This window comes from Rhyacophila brunnea, unplaced genomic scaffold (genome assembly GCF_057557595.1).
Source record: "Rhyacophila brunnea isolate RB1 unplaced genomic scaffold, BYU_Rbru_1.0 scaffold_1, whole genome shotgun sequence".
Lineage (NCBI taxonomy): Eukaryota > Metazoa > Arthropoda > Insecta > Trichoptera > Rhyacophilidae > Rhyacophila > Rhyacophila brunnea.
In genome coordinates, this window is record NW_028232751.1 from 36244551 (window position 1) to 36260017 (window position 15467).

A 15467-nucleotide genomic window follows, 5' to 3' on the forward strand; every position below is an offset into this window, starting at 1 on the left:
GTAAAAAGATGTACGTACTTGTCTTATTTAAAGTATTTTTTTATGAATAGAAAATTATTTAAATGACCTCGTATTTGCTCGATGCAAAATGCACTATCTCCAAATACAGGAGGTGTCGGATTTGATTCCCAGTTTAGTCACAATATGATTGTTGCATCGTAGCCTGCAATAATTTTAATGATCTATATTGTTTATATAAGTACATAATTTGGACCAATTCAAAATTACTTTTTATAACAGGTAGATATTTTTGAGGTATTATATATGTTAAATAATTGATCATAGATTAAATAATAAAAAAATATGGATTTGACCGTGAAATGATATTAATATTATCTTTTTTCTTCTTCGATACGCATTGGCCCCTCTTACACGTCATCACTGACTTTTAACATATCGTAGATGGTACACTTTGATGCAACGTAGAATGCAAACGAATGGACCCCAACGCCACATTCGCAGTTTGTGGAAACATCGGACATTCTTACTTCTGTATATTAATTAACCATGTGCGTAGTAATTTCAGTCCGAATACAGTTTACCCACCCAAAAAAAGAAAATCTTTCATACACCTATGTAGAAATTCTTCACCTATTCAATCATTGGAAACTCTAAAAAGGGGGATATGGTACGAGATGAGTCTGTAGGTGTCGCCCCTCTGCAAAGCCTTTTCCTTAAAGATCTTACTAATACAGAGGATAAAATCCGAATAAAATAATTACATAGTAGGAGTACTGTATAGTAAAATGTATGTTGATTTCGACTATGATAAAGTTTCAAATAATTAAAATTCTATTGATTATGTGAAAATGTTAGTGGAAGTATCAGTAGTTGATAAAAACGTCAATATTGTAAACATGTCATGATATTTTAACAACGGTATTTTTTGTATGTCAAATGCAGTTGAGAGTTGAGTGATATAAATTAATAATGCCACGAAGTTGGTTAGTTTATTTTGAGAGAACTCGTAGAAAATTTTTATTCCATATCGAGAACAGCGCTCTAATGCATAGGCAAAAAGGAAGTACAAAATTCGAGCGAAATTTTCCAGTACTCGAATACAAAGTGAGCAAAATTACACGTCCCGGTCTCAGTAATAAATAGAAAAATATATTTTTTATGCCTGCAAGTGTAATTATTGTTTTTATGACTGCGGAGCTTTGCTTGGGAATACGATGGAAGAGGACGGGGGGGGGGGGTTGGCAACGGTTGGGGGGTGAGGAGCCTATGGTTGCCAGGTGCTGCACAATTTATGATCAAAGGTAATGCGAATATATATTGTAAATAGCATTTTTAAGCGAGGAATAATAAACAATACGACCAATTGGTAATATGCAAAAAAGGTACATTAAAAAATCGTCCAATCTTTTATAGGTTTTTATATCATAAAATACATTCGGTGTAATTAAACTGTATTATAGTGGTGACGTCAAATGTATTAGGTATATTATAAATCATTTTCGATATATTGTGTAAATGAATTGTACTAAATTTAAAATAAAAATTTTATATTACTTATATATTATATTATAATATAATATTATATTATAATAATATAATACTTAATTTATAAAATTATAAACGCAAACATTGTACATGTCATATATTTGTCAAACAAGACAAGTTGAATTTAAAAGATTTCTTTTTTCTTTTTACCGTTTAGGTTTAGAACAATTAAAAGTTTTTGGTAAATTTCTTATATTTTAATGCCGTGTTTTATTTTATTAACAAAAAATGTCTCTTAATAATATAATCTTTCTTTGTGTTACCGTGTAGGTGATAGAAAATCTATTAGAATTGGATTTGATATGATAACTGTATCTATAAAAGGAGACATTCTTAATTGTAAATAGGTAAGACTTGATAATATTATATTAGGTAATAATATATATAAAATAAAATGTCTTCGATTTTCTTTGACATTTTAGTTTTGGATATAAAACCGAAGATAACAAGTATCTAGTAACATTGACAAGTCAATGATTTACCTGCACTAATAAAGCTCGTGATTGCATATTTATTGATTAGGGATTTATTACTCGCATTACCTAGATATCTATGTTATGTAAATCTGATGACGATTACCCTATATCGGTTAAATATATTAAACGAAATAACTAGGTTCAGTATATATGATATTAGAATATAATATATTCAAATAGTTATCCACGATAATAATTTTATAATTCATATAGATTTTTTTAATGTATCAAGAAAATATCGTATGAGCTATGCAGGGGTTCACAAAGTATGTCCCGTGGGCCAATCATGTCCTGCGTGACTCTTTGATGTGTCCCGCGAGGTTTATGTTAAATCTGTATTTTTTTTTATTCTTCATATAGAATATAAAAAAATACATATGAAATTAAATATTCTCTGGCAAGAATGAATGATCAGACACTTTGATATTTGTGTATGCGGATGTGCGAAGTATTTACTTTTCCCGTAAATATGCAGTTTGAATGAATAAATTTGCAAGAGAACGTGGAAGCAAACGCATCTTATCGTAATAAGAATTTAATTGAATTCTACGAAGGACTTTCACTTGAGGTATATCCAAATATAGTTAAACCTGCTCATCAAGTGGCTTTTCTATTTGAAAGTACCTATATTTGTCAAAAAATATTTTCAACAATAAGCATTAATAAATCAAACTTAAGATCAAAATTAACAGACAACCATAATATCGCATCTGTTTTGCATATTCACACCACACAATTTGAGCCTAGATTGCAGGAATTAGTTTCAAACAAACACTTATTATATAAATCACATGGTGAAAAAAATGTATATTTAGTTAAAAATATAAGTTTACACAATGAAATATTTTTTTTGCCTTATCTTTTTTTAAAAACAGAAAATATTCACAAAAGAAAGAGAGGCCCGCCAAATATTTTTGATTTCAAAATTGTCCCTTTGACGAAAAAGTTTGTGAACCCCTAAACTATAGTAATACTTATATATAAACATGTTTTCGAGAGTATTTCGCCAATTTAGTGGGATATTTTCTGACTATATAAAAATGTACAAATTTATGAAAAAATTCTGAAATAGTATTTTTCGTTACAAGAAGGGAATATATAGTTCTGCTTGTAACATTAATGTCTGATACAGAACTGTAAACAAAATCACTTTTTGATAAATGACTGTATAACTTGTGCTTTAATATAAATTCCGGGTTAACTAATTTGTTGAACTGACACACAGAATCTCACTAAGAGCTAGTATCTCTCAATAGTACGGCAGACTGTGTGTTATTAGATGAGAGCATCATGAATACTTTCAATTAACGTTAAATGAATCGGTTACTCGAAAATCCTTTATATTAAATTTTATACCGTAATGAGAAAAGATTGCTGCATAAGCGAAAGCACTAATAAAAGTATATTAAAGAGAAATTAAATATTATATAAAGCACAATTTTTGCTCGCTGAATCTTTTAGCAGAGACGCCAACCCAAATAAATCGTCTCAGGGAGAAATACATTGTTTCTTTTTCTCTTTATTACCCGACGAGAAAAATCTGAATAAAGAAGAATAATTGTGAACGGAATATGCAAATCCGCGAAACGTTATAAATGTAAATTGTGGTTGAAACAATTACACGAATACGCACAATCGAAAATAGACAAGCGGCCATTTTGAGCGGCAAAAAAACTATGCTCTTAAAAGGGTTGCGTCGAACACAAACAACAAGCAATAAAAAGGCATCGGGAGGATGGGGTTGAATAATAACCGAATAGGATTGATAAAAAAAGGAAAAACAAGGCGAGGCCCTTTCCCCGGTACACTGTTGGCATACCACCTAACTTAACCCGTTTGATTAATGAGTAGTGAAATAATGAAAAAGTCTCGATAAGATCGGTGGGCGGACAAAGCTCCCTCACCTTCGGGCTGGCGCGCCGCGGCGCCCGCCGGAACGATCCGACGCCCGCGCTGGAACTGCTTCAAAAGGAAACAAAACAAAAAGTAAATTGACAACCGACCCCGCGATGCCTTTCTTGATTGCTTTGATGAGCATAAAACGTTCACTATGTCTGTTAAGTAGCGGTTTTTTTTTTGAAGAAGCGGCCAATTCGGAAAAGGGACGATTAATCTCAGTCGTCGGATTCATTGAGCGAAATTTTGTAATTAGGAAGGATAAAAAATGATACAATTCGGACTAAGTTATTATTCACTGATATACCTTATAACGATGAATAATTATTAAGACGTTTTTTAAAAAGCATTCTTCTACTAAAAGGGTCAATGCCGTTACATTTTTACAGTCAATGTATACATAATTGAAAAATCAACAAAGATACTACCCCAATTTCAAAAACTACGTTCATGTTATATAATTTATTAGGCATGGAGGGAATGCGTATCTTTTCTTAGAATATTTTTCATCATTTTCAATATTTTTTGCGATCAAGACTCAACAGCAGTGGTGGCCAAACCGTGGCGCATTTGATGATTACAAGTGGCGCATTGCATCTTTGCGCCTACTTATTCTTTTGAAGTAGGCGCCATAGCTGCCATCCATCTTCATATTTTCATCACCTGAGTGCTCTCAGTTCAAGTCATACAGCCTTCTTACTCATCAGTTCGTTCCATTGACAGTTTACAATTTTAGGATGTGAACAGTGTGTGTGTGTATAAGAGAGAGAGAGAGGGTCATTTGGATGTCGTTTTCATGATTTGCTAAAGAAGAAAACTGCATGCTCGCATTTATAAACCCATTTTCACTTAGTGAACAAAATGCAATGCAGATGCCGAGTAACATAAATGGAACTGATTGATTTAAAAACAGATTCATCATTGAAAATAAAATTTGATGATCTTTTTCCAGATCAAAATGCTTGGCATAATAATTAATTTCTGGCGTTCATTATTAGAGCTAAGAAAATTTGCAAAAGGTTACATAAGCACGTCGCTTTGGATCGACATACAGATGTGAACAAGCATTTTCATCCATGAAATTGGGTAAAAGCAAAACAAGGTCTCAAATAACTGATTCAAATTTGAAGAATTCTCTGCTGCTCTCAGTAACAAATTTAACACCAAACATTGAAAGACTAGCGAAATCCAAACGCTCAAAAAATCTCAGTCCTCCATACCGCTCAGAGCTCTCTCTCATCACATCCAACAACAATACTGTGGTCCAGACTTATCTTAACTAAACGAGACTCTCCAGCAGCCGTAGCACCATCAGCAGACAGCGATCACCCTCTCGTCCAAGAGATCATTTCTGACTATTGTAGATTGGTGCTCCAATAAACGTTTGTTTTTTGAACTGGCATAAATTAATTAATTTAATTGTTTGATTGAGTTATTCTTTTTCCTCCCCTAAGCAATGCAAATCCTATCCCTATTTTCCAACCCCAACGGTGAACGTAAGAATGTAGAAAAAGTGCATGAGTTCTATGGCGCATCTGAACTCGTATGTGAAAAAAATTGGCGCATGGTATGCAAAAGGTTGACCACCCCAGTCTACAGTCTACACCTATAATGGTCATCCAATTCTCTCAGGCCAGAATGAGGAAGACCCTAGTGAACTACTTTAATTGGTTGTTTTACCACGAAGACGCTCTTCCATGTCACGCCTTACTTAGAGGCTACTCAAAGTTACCAGTGTCTCTAGATTAACCAGTTTGCGATGAAGAATCTGTCCGAAAAATGTGGAATCCGCCTCAAAAATATTGTCGGTTCTGTATCTCTGGACGATTGTCTGGTTTATACTATGTTCTGTCAAAGTTATCCGAAGCATTTTTTATTGCCATTAGGTACCACATTTCGAAGGTATCGATTGCATTTGTTGTTTTGCAAATATTTTATTGTGATATAATTTTAATTTTTGTAATTTATATTATATACTTACGTATATATTTAATTAATAATACTTATGCACATTAGTTATTATGAAATAACTAAGTATATAAAAACTATTCATAGCGTAAAAGCTTAAATAGCAAAATGTAATAACATATGCAAGCGGAAAATTAAGTATCACAGTATAAGTTAAATATGTGATAATATAAGTAGGACACATTGGTACAAAATAGGGAGAGCCACTGGAAAAATCTCGCTATTTAGTGGTACGTACGTATGCAGGATAAATAGTCCCGAAGATATACCTAACAGCTACTGGATCCATGATATAGTTTAAATTCTGGCAGTGTGATGCACAAGACCAGGTGGAATGGCATCACTTTCATTCAGCAGTGTATTAGATCCGTTTGATGATCGCAGTGCTGATGGTAACGTTAACATATGGGACAGTAATGATTTATTACTTTTTCAGTAGGTAACGAAATAGAATTATTAGTACCTACAAATATAAACACTTAGATATGATCGTTAATTTCTCTGACAACATGTTGACTACATACCATTTAAAAGTGGCAAGGGTGTGCATGATAAATGCAGTCTAATTCGTTTCGATTTAATACTGATAAAAAGTTTTGCAAGTAAAATTAACTGTATATACTTTGAAAGCTCCATGTAAAGGGATACTACTAGCTTCGCCTTGAGGCATAGTTCAATAGGTAAATAGTAATTATACGAATTGCCCACACCCACTGCATTTACTGTAATAATGCAAACAAAATCAACAGTCGGACTGAGTACACTACGCCACAGGGGCGGACTGTGAAGCGAATAATGCACGTAAGAGGTCGGCTTTCAATATATTCGGTCGGAACATCCACTATGTACAATATCGCGGGTATTCTGACAAAATAACTAACTTTACAATATAACCAAACAGCGAAACGAAATATTTATTTTAAATAAAGGTAAAAGGTGGTATTCTTATCAATTTCATTGAGTTTTAATAATTATTGTAGTTCAAATTTTATTTTTATCTATGTAAAATTTGGATAAAAAATAATGATGTTAAAATTTATTTTCGTAATAGGGTACGCATAAGACGTTTCACAACCATCATAGTTGTGTGACATCGATTGGATATCTATTCATAAAATATGGATTTTGACACAAATGACAGATTATGACACATTGCCAGAATGCCCGATATATTATATTATTTATCTACATTAATTAAATAAACCTAATTATTTCATGATCGACATTAACCTCATGCCGCTGGTGAAAATGTAATACCGCGAATAATCCAATTTCAAAAAGTTCAGGAAAGGCAAAAACTTTATTAGTGCAATGGCCTGCTTTTGCGAAATCGATCCTTTTGCTCTTCCAGATATTTTCGAAAATCGTTCTTATTCAGTATTAATTCAAGCTGATAACAAGAAAACTACACCAATCAATGCGTCTTGTATTTTATAAACGTATTTTTTTTTTAAATATTATTCATCTACGTTAGTGCAGTTACCTAGTAATCTGAGGTGGATGACTTAAATATAGTTCATACAACACATTTTATCATCACCTAAATACTATTAATTTAAACTTAGTGCAGTAAGATATAATTGGATTGTAATAAATTGAATTGATTGTAATAGTATGTACACTACTTTATTAGCTACAATTGTATATAAATTATGTGCGAAGGATTAAGAAGAGTGAGATATAAGTCAAATATTTTGCAACATAAAAACATATCAATTAAAACAAGTGACTTGAAAGTGAAATGAAAATAAAATAGGATTGTGTACCGTATGGCATACAAAATGCCATTATCTACTGTATAGCGACATATCTGAATACAGAGCCGTGTCCACATTAGCAACAAGTTACTAGCAACCTCATTATATTTCAATTAAAATAATTTTTGGTCAACCAAATTTTGATAATTATCGCAAAATTTAATGAGGTTGCCAGTGTGGACACGGCATTAGGATCCTGGTGTGTCTTTCTCCAAACATTACAAACATTAATTAACTTCATAAAAAATATTTTTTGATAACAAGACTTAATCTTCATAATACTGAACGCAGTAATTGACAATAGCATATTGAAGTCAATTTATTCAACTTTGTTACCGGTGTACATTTGTTTATTTGATCGTCAGTATTTAAACCATATTATAATAATATGACAATACTTATACTGTTTGTTGTAGCGTAGCGTTTTGCCTGGTTTTCAAAGAATTCATCAGAAGTATAGCAAGGTAGTGTATTAAAAATGAGTAATTTCTGTATCAAGACCATACTTTCTACCAGGCATTCCCTTTACATTGTGGATGTTGACAATCCACCCCTGTTAAACTACATTGACTTTCGCCCGAGTAGCAAGCACAGTGGGAATGTTTTATGAATAATAAGTAAACATAAAAACGAAAAAATTACTCGATAACAATATACCCTTAGAACTCAAACTACATAAAAGATAATAGCCGAACGCCCGGGAAACCAATTAATTTTTTTATTATCTGAAATGCCAAATACAATGAATATCCACCTACATTCTTTGGGGCTGTTAAGTCTGTTTGCTCTGTTGAAAACTAATATGCGACTGTGTTTTTATATAATGAGGTATCATTTGGAATATATTATATTATATATATAGAACAATCATATTCCGTTCCCTACTGGCACAATTGGTACATATAAATGTTACATATATATTGTATACTATGTACATACCTATCTAATAATTAAAAAAATATTTTAACGAATGCATACTCTATGTACAACAAACTTTCATTACCTATAGTTAACAAGAAAAAATCGCTGTAATACCCAGTCACTCATCTAGTGGTATCTAAGAGGAAGTAAACGTTCGATAGGGAGACTTTTTATTATTATTACGAACTTATTCGGCGGTAAAGTTATGCGGAGGTACATGGTAATGCAATTCATATAACTGAGGCATGGAGTCAGTTTGTGGAGATTCCAGCTATAGATTTATCAGAGTTAATGATAATAATAGTGATACGAATAAAGATAGTACACAATATGTATATATTATATACTGGTAAATATACAAGTTTATGGAAATCTATGACAAATATAATATATTGTATTAATACTCATACCATATTGGGAAATAAGCGATATCTATTTCAACTTATCCACCATAATCAATTTAATATAAATACAATTTAAATCAGATTAAAGGCGAACGAAATAAGTAAATAATTGAACAATATATTATTGTATTATTCTCCTATTCCTCCCCTTATTCTCATCCTCAAAGCAGTTGAGAAAATAACAACTAATTCTTGTAGCTGGTAATTTTTCAGAGTTTAAATTGTATACAAAATATACAATGTGAAAGCAATTACACGCTAAAATCACAATAGAAAAATTGAAAATATGAACAATAACAATGTTCTGTAACTATACGCGGTTAACTAACTATAATAAAATATAGAAATGTGGAAGTGCAAACTTTTTTTCACAACTGTTAGTAACAAAACGATATTCAATGTGTTTTTGATGTTCTGAAAAATGTCGTAATGGATGCCCTATTTGGAAGTTGCAAATAAATTTTATTCAGAAACAATGACGTTTGAAACGCAGCCGATTGTCAAAATTTTGCAAACACGTCGAGCGAATTTCCGGAGCATTCTGTTTATTCGACATATCGTTTGGCATACGAAACTTAGTCTACCGAAAAATAGAGCTAAAAAAAGGCGTTCGTGACAATTGAAATTGAAAATTTTCGATACAAATTCAGTTAAAAAAATAAATATCAACATTAAAGGCAAACACGGCACCGGGACGTGGGTTTTCATGTAATTTGTTTAACAATATCAATTATTCTTTTTACTATTCGAAATTGTATTCATTTGTCCGCCAAAAATGCACAATTTCATGAATTCTCAACATGTTATTATATTTATTTTCATACTATATAAGAAGAGCTAAATAACTGTCAACAACCACTATGACCTGATATAGTATACAACTTATAGCATTAGAAAAAAACATGTTTATTAATTTGTCAATATGTCGTCGTCTCATCATAGGTACCTTTAAGGAAAAAAAATACTTCAGTTATTATGAATGTGTGTAATTAGGTTCTCTCTTCAGTAGGCATTGATTGCCATGTTTTTTCATTCTTTGGTACCGGGAATTCTAATATGATGTAGGTATATAGCGAACATCGCATAAATATATTCGTATTCAATCTTCAAACTCTAAATTAGAACTGGAGAACGATGTGTAAAATGGAATAGAATTTTATTTGTTTAAAGTATCTTAAAATTATTTAATTTGATTATCAAACAATGCGCGAAGAAGACCCAAGTATGTATCGTTTGTAAATTATTAATAAAGCCTTCGTTGAGGAGCTTTAGCAAGCAACCCGATGTTTAATTTCGCCCCGTAAGTATAAACAAATCTAAAACATAAACACACCAGCGAAACAAGCGTCGTTTTGTGGGCGCCATCTTCTATCTACAACTGCAAATTTTCCACATAAAATATAACGAAAGTAGATAAAGCTCCGCCGACTTGGGCTCACCTTGCGCCCCGTCCCCCCTCCGAGTCCCAACCCTTGCTACGTAGCGATATATGCGCCGTACACAAACGCTTCCCAACTGAGAGTTCGTGAACCCTCGGGAGGTTTCAAAAGGTGTTCTAATTAGGCTCTAATATGGCGTTGAAGATGTAAAATGCCGCACAGTACGCAAAGCCAAAAAATCATGTAATACAGAGCCCTACATTTTAAAATTTAAAAAAATAATTTAGCATCCATAATCCAATTCTATAATCACGAGAATGCAAAAAAATGAACGTATATATAACCTATTTAGACAATTTTACTGGGACTTTGAATCTACGTTATAAAACGAATTTATATAGTTACTGTACCTAAGCACCATTTTTGAGCGTGGGTCGAAAGATTAATATCCGCTATGAAAGTTGCGTAAAATATAATTATATTAGTTCAAGTTATCTGGACTGTAGAAAAATATAGATACAAATTTTGACACAACCTATTGTAGCATCTATTACCTATAGTTTATTAAATAACGGTCAAATTTAATTAACCAGACTTACGAGAGGTTTAGATCGCATGGATTTATGTGAATAAAATTACTGCCAGAAAGCAGTTATCAGCAGGTCAGTTTTCTCTACGTCTCATCGACCTTGAGAGTTCGACTTTTGATATTTACAGTCAGTGAACTATAATAATAAATACAGTAGTTGGACATCATAACTCATCGATTAGCGGCTTACCTTGTCTAATAATATATAAAGACGCAGTTCTACAACAATAAAACAACTTAATTAGCTCATAATATAATATAGTGACTCAATACTTATTAAAGCATTAAAATAATATAACATATTGAGAAACACTGTGCACCGTATACCGACGCCCTTTCTTATCAATTCGTCAAAATCTTTTTGATAAGACCCACACCATTGCAAGGTAAGTGTATCTACATATCTAACTGGTAACATACACACATACACACATTTTCGCTTGCGTTCTTTATTGCCCCTCAACTAGACTACGGTATATTCTCTTGATAATATTATATGATATTGCGAAACAAATGAACTTTCGTACTACAAATCAATAGTGGTTAATTGCATAATATTTTTCATTACATTTATATGCAGTAATTAACAACAATCACTGCTTAGTTACTTAATAAAGGAACCAAGCAATAATTATATATTTATCTATCGATCAATTTTCGTTTATAAGTCGTTTATGAATACAAATTTTATACTAATTGGCTAAGCTTCGTATATCTATACATTATTTTATTATAGTACGCGGTTAATGATAGGATTCGATATAAAACCAATACTTCTTAATTAAAGGCAATAAAAAATAAGAATATAGCAAGATATTGTCAACTGATAACATAAAAAACCATTGTCATAAATTGAATACGTATATTAATTAAGGCGCTAAGTACCAAAAACAAAAAAAACTGACATTTTTATAGAAAAGTGTTCTACATACTAACGCCAATAACTTCAACTATGGTCTAAGTGCCTCAAGCAAGTCAAAAAAATACAGCAAAATATTTAAACCTGTCGACGTTGTAAGTCCGTTGGCCTGTTTTATTTATAATGGTGTAAATAGCACTACAGTGGTCAACCTCATTCAATATAAAATGGCTGACGATGGTGTGTTGACTCTTGCGAGTTCTTAATACCTAAAATTATAGAAGCTGCCGTGATTGCTTCACACTGTAAAACCACATTTTTCAAAAGGTCTTCATGAAATTTTACTGCAATGACTCGGTATTTTGTAACTACAGGCAATATTACATTTTGGTACTTAGAGCCTTAATTAATACACGTATTCAATTTATGTTGTAACAATTTTATTAGTGAATTAAATATCTAATGAGCATCAAAGCAGGATTTTTTTTTGTTCTGCGTCGCACTATAATAGACATAATATCAATGCCAGCGGTGAAACTACAAGTTCTACGGAGGTGTTTGATTATAGCAAATGAGATGAATAACAATATACAATTTTAAATTGATTATAATGTGCTTTAATATTTAAAAGCTTTCCTATTTTTTCCAAAATGTGTCACTAGTTACGTTCTGTATCATTTAAAATTACAGACCAATACTGTCGTAACAGGTAATTAAAGTTGTATTTGCAGATGGAATAATAAATCAATTCGAAATATTCGTGACAATTACGTTTAGCACATGCCCATTTCCATTTAGTCAAAATAAACTTTAGTATAAAGTCTTTGCCACCGATAAGCATAGACAAACAAAAATGGCTAAAAATGTAGAGAAGTATAATCACACGTTATAAATTAAATCAGAATATAGATAGTTTTGAATATTATCCTTATAACTTACCAATTGTATCGAACGGGAATCTATTTCTCTAATAGATATGTTTATGTGATTGTCCCAAATGATATAAGTATATTCAATAAAGAATGTTTTATAAATCTTGTGTTATCAGATAGGTACTCATTAAATTTAAAAAAATATTTAATTAATAAATGAGAATATCTTCGATTTGTATAGTGCAACACTGTGCAACGTAATCCAACTAGACAATATTTAATTAAGTAAATACTATGAAGAATTCTCCTAGGATTAACTAAATATACATAATATAAATTCAAAAGTATTCATATATATATATATTATTATGTTTGTTGTCTATTTGTAAATTGGTTTCAGAATATTTTCAAATGAAAATTTGTGGAAATATCCACGAGTAAATCGATTCCGTAAGACGTAGTGTATGATATAATAACTCATCAATAATTCAACTGTACAGTTTGAGACGTAAACAAGTTTAGTGGATACAAAATACTTACAGCCAACCTACCATCAGAATGTATAAACTGCTTTTACATTTATTAGTTCGCGAAGTAACTAAACTTATTAAACTTATGAAGATAACCGTAAAACACTAATACTCTCAAATGCTCTAACAACCTCTTCAACACCCCCAAAACACACACACATACGCGCAGGCACAAATTTGCATTCACGTGTTAAAATAATAAACGGAAATCAAGAGGGAGGAACGATAACTAATGGAAATTAAATAAATTTATATAATATAATATACCTAATCGTAATTTGTTATTGTTCTATAGACAAGGCCATTGGTTTCCAAGTCGGTCAGTTCCGCCGATTTTGTTTTTTATATTTTTAACGATTATGGTTCTCGACATACTTTTCCACCTTAGAACTTAGAACAGTTTATTAAACTAGAAAATAAAGCTCATTTACAAGTAAAATAATATAAAATCGGAGGTTGATTATATTTATCGGCCGCTATTTTTTACATTTTCCGACTAACTTTAAGGTTTATAATATTTTTTAATTTGTTTTATGTAATATTTTTTCGTCGTTTGCTTTTTCAATTTATTTTTTAATACATAAACAAAAAATATTGTAATTAGAGTCCAAAATAGGCTTTGCGGTTTTTTCTTGATATCTCGAAATATATATTCATGAAGGTAGCCGAATATGAAAAACCATGGGCAGTGTTATAATATTTAAATCAATAAGACAATATTGATTTCTTGGCGTTGATGTTACTGATATAAATTATTAATAAAGTATTATGTCACTATAAGAAAAATCAATAAAAATGTATTTATTTATTTAAGTTTAGACATAATAAATTAAACATACCTACCGAATAGGTTGAATGATTTTTTTATAGGCTAATAAATATCACAGAATACCATTTTGTTCTATTTGGTTTGGCTGATTATGATCCTAATCCAATCCGTACACCCGAACAAAGATCTCATACCTACAATATTCATTTATTGCAGTCATCCAGGCGCTTAACTATTTAACAAATCATCAACTGCCCGTGATTGATAAAAACGGCAGTTATTCGTAGACCGCAACCGGGTCGACTTGCTACAATGTGGCCGTCGTCCAAGCTATAATTCAATTCAAGACTCATTTCGAACTCCGTGTACTATAAACACCTGGAAAGCCGTGATACCAGCTCTTGTGACTTAACAACCGTAAACGCATACAGGGTGACTCATCAAACGAGTATCATGTTGAGTGTCATCATTAACCCCAAAACCTTAGTGCACCGTGACAGATAAACAGAAACATTTGGATATTAGTGCGTGAGTGCATGATGCCGGGACCTGCTCCAGCCATAAAGCCGAGCAACACCAAGGTCAGTGCCTGGATTAACTAAAAAAATCCACAATCATCCCAAATTACAGTTCACTAAAAAACGCCGCCACTTTTAATTGTTTAAAAATGACCGAAAAAGTGTACCATTTATAGTGTTAAAAATAAAGTCATAGAATATAACAGTTCTATTTCAGCATCATACGTATTAACTAACGCCAATACATTGAATAAAGGAGGTCAAAATTGGGTCTCGCAGTTGGTCTGGTAACCTAAAGAAAATTTATATATATATATATATATATATATATGAATATTTTTTAATATATGAAACATAAACTTGATTTTTTGTAGAACGTTAATGTTTCAGGAAAAAGACAAAAACATTATAATTCTTTATTCTTTATAAAAACTTTTAAACATAGACCATCCACGCGCCAATAAGATTGATAAATGAAGTTGTTATAATTAAAACGGAATGGGTTCTTGGCAATATCATGCGAAATAACAAATCTGCTACATTTAATCATATATGGAAGAAGTGCATGAAGAAGACGGGTTTGTTGACTGAAGAATCTACGTCAAAGGTTTGACAAAAGCACAACCATTTTTATAACCATAATGAATAAGGCGAATAATACAATAATGCAAGTCAATATTTTGTCTAGAAATTCACTAAGCTAGAAAGATCGAAACCTAATTTTCCCATCTCTTAGACTGTAGAGCAGTGGTTCTCACGTGAAATTTAACTGTGGCCGCACAATTGAAATTGACAGTTCTATGGAAACGTCTGGAGGCCGCAACCAATTTTTTTTTTTTTGTGATTGAAAAAATGAAAGCTAAATTTTATTTACTAAAAAATGGATCAATTTATTTATAGACAAGTCTATATTTGATAAAAGACATTTGGAAATATTAGTACTTACATATCGATTTAAGCAGAAAAGGTCAGAAGCGGACTATTTCACACATGATCTCATCATAAGAACACATTATGGATCAT

General features: G+C 31.6%; 1 protein-coding gene across 2 annotated transcripts in view; it reads right to left on the reverse strand.

Annotated features, from left to right (window-relative positions):
• The window catches only part of LOC147079724 (protein bric-a-brac 1-like), a 489046-nt gene that overhangs the window by 116046 nt on the left and 357533 nt on the right, over positions 1-15467 (reverse strand). The gene's annotated exons all lie outside the window — the stretch shown is intronic.